Source organism: Palaemon carinicauda, chromosome 1, assembly GCF_036898095.1.
Source record: "Palaemon carinicauda isolate YSFRI2023 chromosome 1, ASM3689809v2, whole genome shotgun sequence".
Taxonomy (NCBI): Eukaryota; Metazoa; Arthropoda; class Malacostraca; order Decapoda; family Palaemonidae; genus Palaemon; species Palaemon carinicauda.
This window is the reverse complement of record NC_090725.1, coordinates 196,841,512-196,849,011: the sequence shown is the minus strand read 5'-3', so window position 1 is coordinate 196,849,011 and position 7,500 is coordinate 196,841,512. Positions and strand designations below refer to the sequence as shown.

The 7,500-nt window shown below is 40.0% G+C and overlaps 1 long non-coding RNA gene across 1 annotated transcript in view; it reads right to left on the bottom strand.

Moving 5' to 3' along the window:
• The window catches only part of LOC137643915 (uncharacterized), a 580,907-nt gene that overhangs the window by 2,200 nt on the left and 571,207 nt on the right, over nucleotides 1-7,500 (bottom strand). The gene's annotated exons all lie outside the window — the stretch shown is intronic.

Sequence of the window (7,500 nt, the reverse complement as noted above, 5' to 3'; positions counted from 1 at the left end):
CAACGAAGTGCACAGGAGTCTCTTCAATCTCCCAGCAGATATACGAGGAAGCACACAAATTGTCCAGGTAGACTCTGGGGTTGGCATCAATTCCAGGGAACAACACAGGATAATTACGTCTTACCTGGCAATCTCCTCCCTACAGACCTCCTCACGAGCCAATAGCTCTCCTGGACATGCAGCTCAAGACGGACAGGACAGTGGTTGACATGACATCTCCTACGTGGCGGGACAGCGACGACCAAGTCTTCCGCCAAATCCTCCGGCGGGAATCAGGAGTCGCAAGTGACAGTAACCTGCGATATCATAGCCGTGATCACACTCCTTAATGCACATACACCGCAGATGGCTCAGCACATCTACGGGCAACCACTTCCAAGGGAGGTCCGTCGGAGTATTCCTCCAAAAAGGCGTAATATCAATCTCCAAAAAGCTGCCAGCAAAATAGCGTACGTCCAGAAGCTTATACAGGCCCGAACTGCCTTAGCCCGGTCTCCACTCACTGCACTACAGTTCCATTCCAACTCGAAAACAAAATAAAAACAATCGTTAACACGATAGTTAGGCAATTAACAACAAGAGGAGGAATCACTGAGCAAAACCACTGAACGTTACGTTAACGTAAAAAAAAAATAGTTACTGAACTGAATATACTTAAAACTAAAGTACAAGGCTGATTTAAGAAAAACAAGCAATAAATTACGTTAATTTGACACCTTCCTCCCCCTCAAAAAAAAATATTATTCAAATAGAATAAATTTTTTTAGTAGCACACAACCATATCACATACCAGAAAATAACCATATAGAAAACTTACTCTAAAACATCCTACAAGGGAAAAAGAGACAACTTAATCTAAAACATCCTGCAAGGCAAAAATAAGGTGAAGAAAAACTCACAAAATAATGAAACAGACTTAAGACAAATCCGCATCGATACACTCATTTTAAATATGATAAAAAAAAATTAACCACCTTAAATATAACTTCCAATACAAACCCCGAAGGAGAAATGAGAAAAGGCGAGGTAAGAAGAGAACTGACCAGACTTACATCCTAGAAAGGGCGTCAGGAATACAATTATCAACACCCCTAACATGGTTAATATTTAAAACAAACTCCTGTAGCTGAAGAGCCCAACGCAAAATCCTCTGGTTTGAACCTTTCATTCTTTCAATGAACACCAAAGTGTTATGGTCCGTCCAAATTTCTACGGGAAAGGTAAAATTGGTAACATATGGTTTGAAATGAACCAAGGTACGAATTAAAGCTAGAGCCTCCTTCTCTATGGTAGAATACCTTCTCTCAGCATCCAGCAAATTACGACTAAAGTATGATACTGGACGCACTTCACCATCTTCATGTCTTTGAAAAAGTACTCCACCTATACCCACATCACTGGCATCTACAGCCACAATAAAAGGTTTCTGAAAGTCAGTTGACATTAGAATGGGGTTAGACATCAATACAGTTTTGAGTTTTAAAAAAGATTCCTCATACTGAGAAGACCATACAAACTTTTGTCCCTTTTGCAAAAGTTGAGTAAGGGGGCTGAGCAATGTCAGAGAAGTTTCGGACAAATTTCCTATAATAACCCAACATACCTAAAATTCTCCGGACCTCCCTAACATTGTGTGGCCTTTGCAAATTTATTAGAGCCTCGAGGTTAGCTTGTTTAGGAGTAACCTGACCCAAACCAACCTCGTGACCTAGATAACACACCTTGGCTTTACCAAATTCACATTTACTCAAATTTACAACAAGACCAGCGGCTCTCAAGGCCTCAAATACCTTCTTTAATCTCACCAAATGAGTCCGCCAATCATTGCTGTGAATAACCAAATCATCTATATAAATTTATGTACCCTCCAGACCACATATTACTCTGTTCATCAACCGCTGAAAGGTACACGCTGCATTCTTCATCCCAAAGGGCATTACCTTACATTCGTAAAGCCCAAAAGGGCGTAACAAAAGCGGAAATCTCACGAGCTCTATCAGATAGGGGAACCTGCCAATACCCCTTTAAAAGATCCAATTTGGTTATAAACTTAGCAGGTCCTATCCGATCAAGACCGTCCTCAATACGTGGCAAAGGGAAAGAGTCATTCTTTGTATTAGCATTGACCTTGCGGTAGTCCACACACATGCGAAACTGCCCGTCAGGTTTCTTAACAAGTACAATAGGGGAGCTCCAAGGGACTTACCGAAGGTCTAATTAAATCATGCTCCAACATATACTTTATCTCCTTTTCCGACAATATCCCGTTTTTCTGGATTTAATTGATAAGGACTTTGTTTGACTGGGGAAGCACTGCCTACATCAACATCATGTTGGAGCAAGGTTGTTCTGCCTGGAGAGGCCTGAAATAAGAGTGAAAAAGAAGATATTAATTTCAACATGTCATCCTTCTGGATATCCTCCAGATGCTCCAAACCCTTTACTAAAGTTTCAAAATTTTGCATATTAGGCCTACTTGTAAGGGCATCTGATGATACCTGCCAAAACAAGTCGGCTGGTTCTTCTAATGTGTGGTCTAACACTAGAAACACTGGCTCATATACTATAGCTAGAGGATCAAGTCTACCAACTGTGTAAGATTTCAATCTATTTATATGGAATATCCGACACTTTCGTTTGGTCCCAGGAGCTTCCACTTCATAATTGACATCAGACAATTTCCGGAGTACCTTCCAAGGCCCCTTATACCTAGGTTCCAGAAGATTGTCAGAGTCTGTACTCAAAACTAAAACAAGCTCACCAGGCTCAAACGAACGTGTCTTACTCTTCTTATCATAATTTCTCTTCAATGAGGCCTGAGACAACACCAAATTATCCTGGGCAAATTTCCAGGCAGCAGATATTCTCCTCCACAGGTCCTCAACGAACTCACCCACATTCAATTCTTTCTTATGACTAACCTCTAGCAACTCATGGAAAATTTCTAAAGGACCACGTACTTTATGCCCAAAAATCAACTCGAATGGAGCTATACCTGTGGAAGAATTGGGATGATTACGTATAGCAAAGAGAGCAAAGGGAAGACCTTTATCCCAATCCTCGCCTTGCTCATAACAGTACTTTTTTAGAATAGACTTAAGGGCTTGGTGGAACCTTTCCACTACGCCCTGACTCTCTGGGTGGTAAGGTACACTGGTAATGTGCTGAATGGCCAGTTCAGCAGATTTACCTTTAAACACTTTGCTCGTAAAATTTGTGCCACAATCGGTTTGAATTTTACGAGGCAACCCATACCTGGAAAAAAATTCTATTAGTTTCTCAAACACTACTTTGGATGTAATTTTCCTCATAGGAAAAGCTTCAGGAAACCTAGACGCTCTGTCCATTATAGTTAAAAGATAAATAAACCCAGATTTAGTTCGGGGCAAAGGCCCAACCACATCAACAACCATCTCAGCAAAAGGATCTCCAATTGCAGGAATTGGATGCAAAGGGGCTTTAGGAATATGTTTATTAGGTTTACCCATAATTTGGCATGTTTCACAGCTTCCTACAAATTTCTTCACTGAGGATTTCAATCCTGGCCACCAAAAATATTTTGCCAATCTACTAGGAGTTTTACAAACTCCAAAATGACCAGAAAAGGAATCCTCATGAGCTAAACTAAGGACATCATTCTGATATTTTGAAGGTACCACAATCTGTTCTACCCGAGAGGTTTGGTTCAAGCCGTGATCCACAGGACGACTAACTCTATACAACAAACCTCTAATCACACAGAACCTGGGTTTTGTTAAATCATCTGTACCTCCTAATTCATAATTGAATTCAGCCTTCTGAGCTTCAATAAAGCTTACACGGTTACAGTCAGGTTTAAATGTTTTATTTATAAAACTACTACCACCACTACCTACAGACCAGGGTCTCTCTACATTTACCTCTAAACTACTTAAGTTTAAATTATCCTCATTCTGTAAGGCGGCAGCAGCCTTTGCAGAAGCTCGAGTGGTAATTGCCACAGGACTTGCAGTTACAGACACTATTGGGAATATTTCATAACCTTGGGCATCTAACATATCATTTCCCAAAATGCAGTCAATGCCCGGGATAGGGAGCTTTTCTACCACTGCCAATTCTGTCACCTTGTGATACCCTGGGAAGAATGCCTCTACTTCCACCAAAGGTGCCGAAACCACTGTATCAGGAAACCCACCCAGGACAACATAATTTCCAGAATTCACACCAACATCCTTCAACACCCTTGACAAGACCAATGATCGAGCGGACCCAGTGTCCCTCAAAAAGTTCACTCTGACAACTTTACTATCAATTACCAAACTGCCAGGCCAAATATATTTGTCAAAAAGTCACAAAGGAGAGCTAGTAGGTGATTGATTTATTTCACCTCCACTACCACTAATCACAACCCTTCCTTCAGGTCCTGGGGAACACTCAACTTCAGTATTAGGGGTAGTAGGGGCATTGGCTATTAAAGATACGGGAACGTTGTTACCTCCTCTTCCGTTCTGCTGGAGATACCTCATCCGGGCAGGACACTGAGCTTGAAAGTGCCCCTGCTCGTGACACCAAAAACAGGTTCCCCAAGCTCTACCAACATTATTAGAACTTTGGTTACCCTGGGAAAACAACCGAGTGTTCCTTCCACTCGTGTCATTTCCCGGGCTAGCTTCAACCTTCATTTTATTGGATCTCCAATTATTATTCGGACTGGCAGACTGGGATTTAAAGGCTGATGGAATAAAGCTATTACTACTTACACAGTGTGTTAACACAAACTCATCAGCTATTTGAGCAGCTTTACTTAAGCTATATGCTTTAACCTCCTCCAGGTGAATCCTGAGTTCTTTACTACAAGTTTTCTTAAACTCCTCAAGTAGCATGAGCTCCCTCAAGGAGGAGAAAGAGACCACCTGACGACTCTTTACCCAGTCGTCAAACTGCTCCTCCTTAAGATGGGCATACTCCACATAGGACATAGTATTGGGCTTCATAGAATTCCTAAATTTCAGGCGATAAGCCTCAGGGACCAAGTCATACGCATTGAGAATCAATACCTTAACTTTATCATAATCTCTGGCTACACTCTCTTCCAAAGCATTATATTCGCGAATGGCCTTGCCTACTAACCTGCATTGAATTAATACAGTCCACATCTCAGTGGACCAAGACAATCTAGAGGCCACCCGGTCAAAAGCCTTAAAGAACTCCGGCACATTACCTTCATCAAACACTGGCACCAACTTTAATGCCTCACTTATGTTAAACCTATCTGAAGAAGGACTGGTGGAGTACTATTAAAGTCAGGGTTTGCTCGTAACCTAGCCAAGTCTAAGTTAATTCTAGCCATTTCCGACTCATGGCGCCTCGCCCTCTCATTCTCTTCGAATTGTACCTTCAATAATTCTATTTTTTTACAAATTATGCTAAGATCTAAATTTTCAGGATTCCCAACACACTCTACAGGATCTGGCTCTACCGCTACAAAGGGGTTATTGGAAACGCTAGTTTTTTCGGTTAAATTACCTGGATCAGTATAAATAACACTAGTACGAGGGTGGTCCTCAAATAGTGACAGCCCCGGGTTAACACTGACCTCATCAAGAGAATTCTCATCATCAGAACTTCCACCAATCATATCTCTAGCCAAATCCTCACCCTCGGCTATACCACGAGCCACCATCGCCTCAACAGACAACAACAACTGAGCCTTAGTGTCAGTGGTTCTAAAAGAGATGTTTAACCAACGAGCACAACTCCTTAAATGCTCCTTACTTAAGATGGCTAAATATTTGATACAGTCAGAAGACCCCAAAAATTCGTCTGGGTCAAAAACAAAGTCTGCCATAATGAATTACCTACAAAGGGGGGGGGGGGGGAGAAGTAAGTCAAGCAACAAAACCAAATCAAATATTGTAATCTATCCCAGAGTTGCTCCACAAACTCAAACTCTGTGCACACCCGCTTACGATCCTGTCATGGTCGCCAATCTTGTTACGAACCCTTTGGCCGTAATGCAGGTTCCTTAATTTCAATACTTACAGGGATCGTAGACAGTAAGAAAGTACACAGGGTATGAGGAATGTGGAAACAAACACCAAAATAGAATAAACAATATTTAATTACACAATACACTTAATACTAAATAAGCCTTGTGAGCAAACTTAACAGTAAATACAAACATAACAATAACGGGCTCACAACGATATCTAATACTTAGAAACTAACCCTAACAAAGAAAAGAAAGGACATAATATGTCCAAGGCTTAAATAATAATGATACGGGCCCAAAACCACTAACCTATAATCATAAGATTGAAGGAAGACTAGAGAAAATAAAGACAGGAAAACCTTAAATCTCCTACCTAACCGTGTTTGTACTAAACTTAAAACTAACCTAATACCAACAGCTTAACATGACATAATAAATATAAATAAGATTGATAATTATATACACAAATCCTCGTGTACAACGAAGTGCACAGGAGTCTCTTCAATCTCCCAGCAGATATACGAGAAAGCACACAAATTATCCAAGTAGATTCAGGGGTTGGCATCAATTCCAGGGAACAACAATTTCCTCCCTACAGGCCTCCTCACGAGCCAATAGCTCTCCTGGACATGCAGCTCAAGACGGACAGGACAGTGGTTGACATGACATCTACGTGGCGGGACAGCGACGACCACGTCTTCCGCCAAATCCTCCGGCGGGAATCAGGAGTACAGGAGTTGCAAGTGACAGTAACCTGCGATACCATAGCCGTGATCACACTCCTTAATGCACATACACCGCAGATGGCTCAGCACATCTACGGGCAACCACTTCCAAGGGAGGTCCGTCGGAGTATTCCTCCAAAAAGGCGTAATATCAATCTCCAAAAAGCTGCCAGCAAAATAGCGTACGTCCAGAAGCTTATACAGGCCCGAACTGCCTTATCCCGGTCTCCACTCACTGCACTACAGTTCCATTCCAACTCGAAAACAAAATAAAAACAATCGTTAACACGATAGTTAGGCAATTAACAACAAGAGGAGGAATCACTGAGCAAAACCACTGAACGTTACGTTAACGTAAAAAAAAAAATAGTTACTGAACTGAATATACTTAAAACTAAAGTACAAGGCTGATTTATGAAAAACAAGCAATAAATTACGTTAATTTGACAATATACATACATATATATATATATATATATATATATATATATATATATATATATATATATATATATATATATATACATTATACACACACACACACACACACACATATATATATATATATATATATATATATATATATATATATATATAGATGTGATTCAATGGACATATATTTATATATATATATATATGTATATATATATATATATATATATATATATATATATATATATATATATATATATATATATATATATATATATATATATATATATATATGTGAAAGTAGGTAAAAAAGTTCCAGGAAATTTGTTGAAGTATGTATTTACACAGGAATGAAAAAACCCAATTACTTGG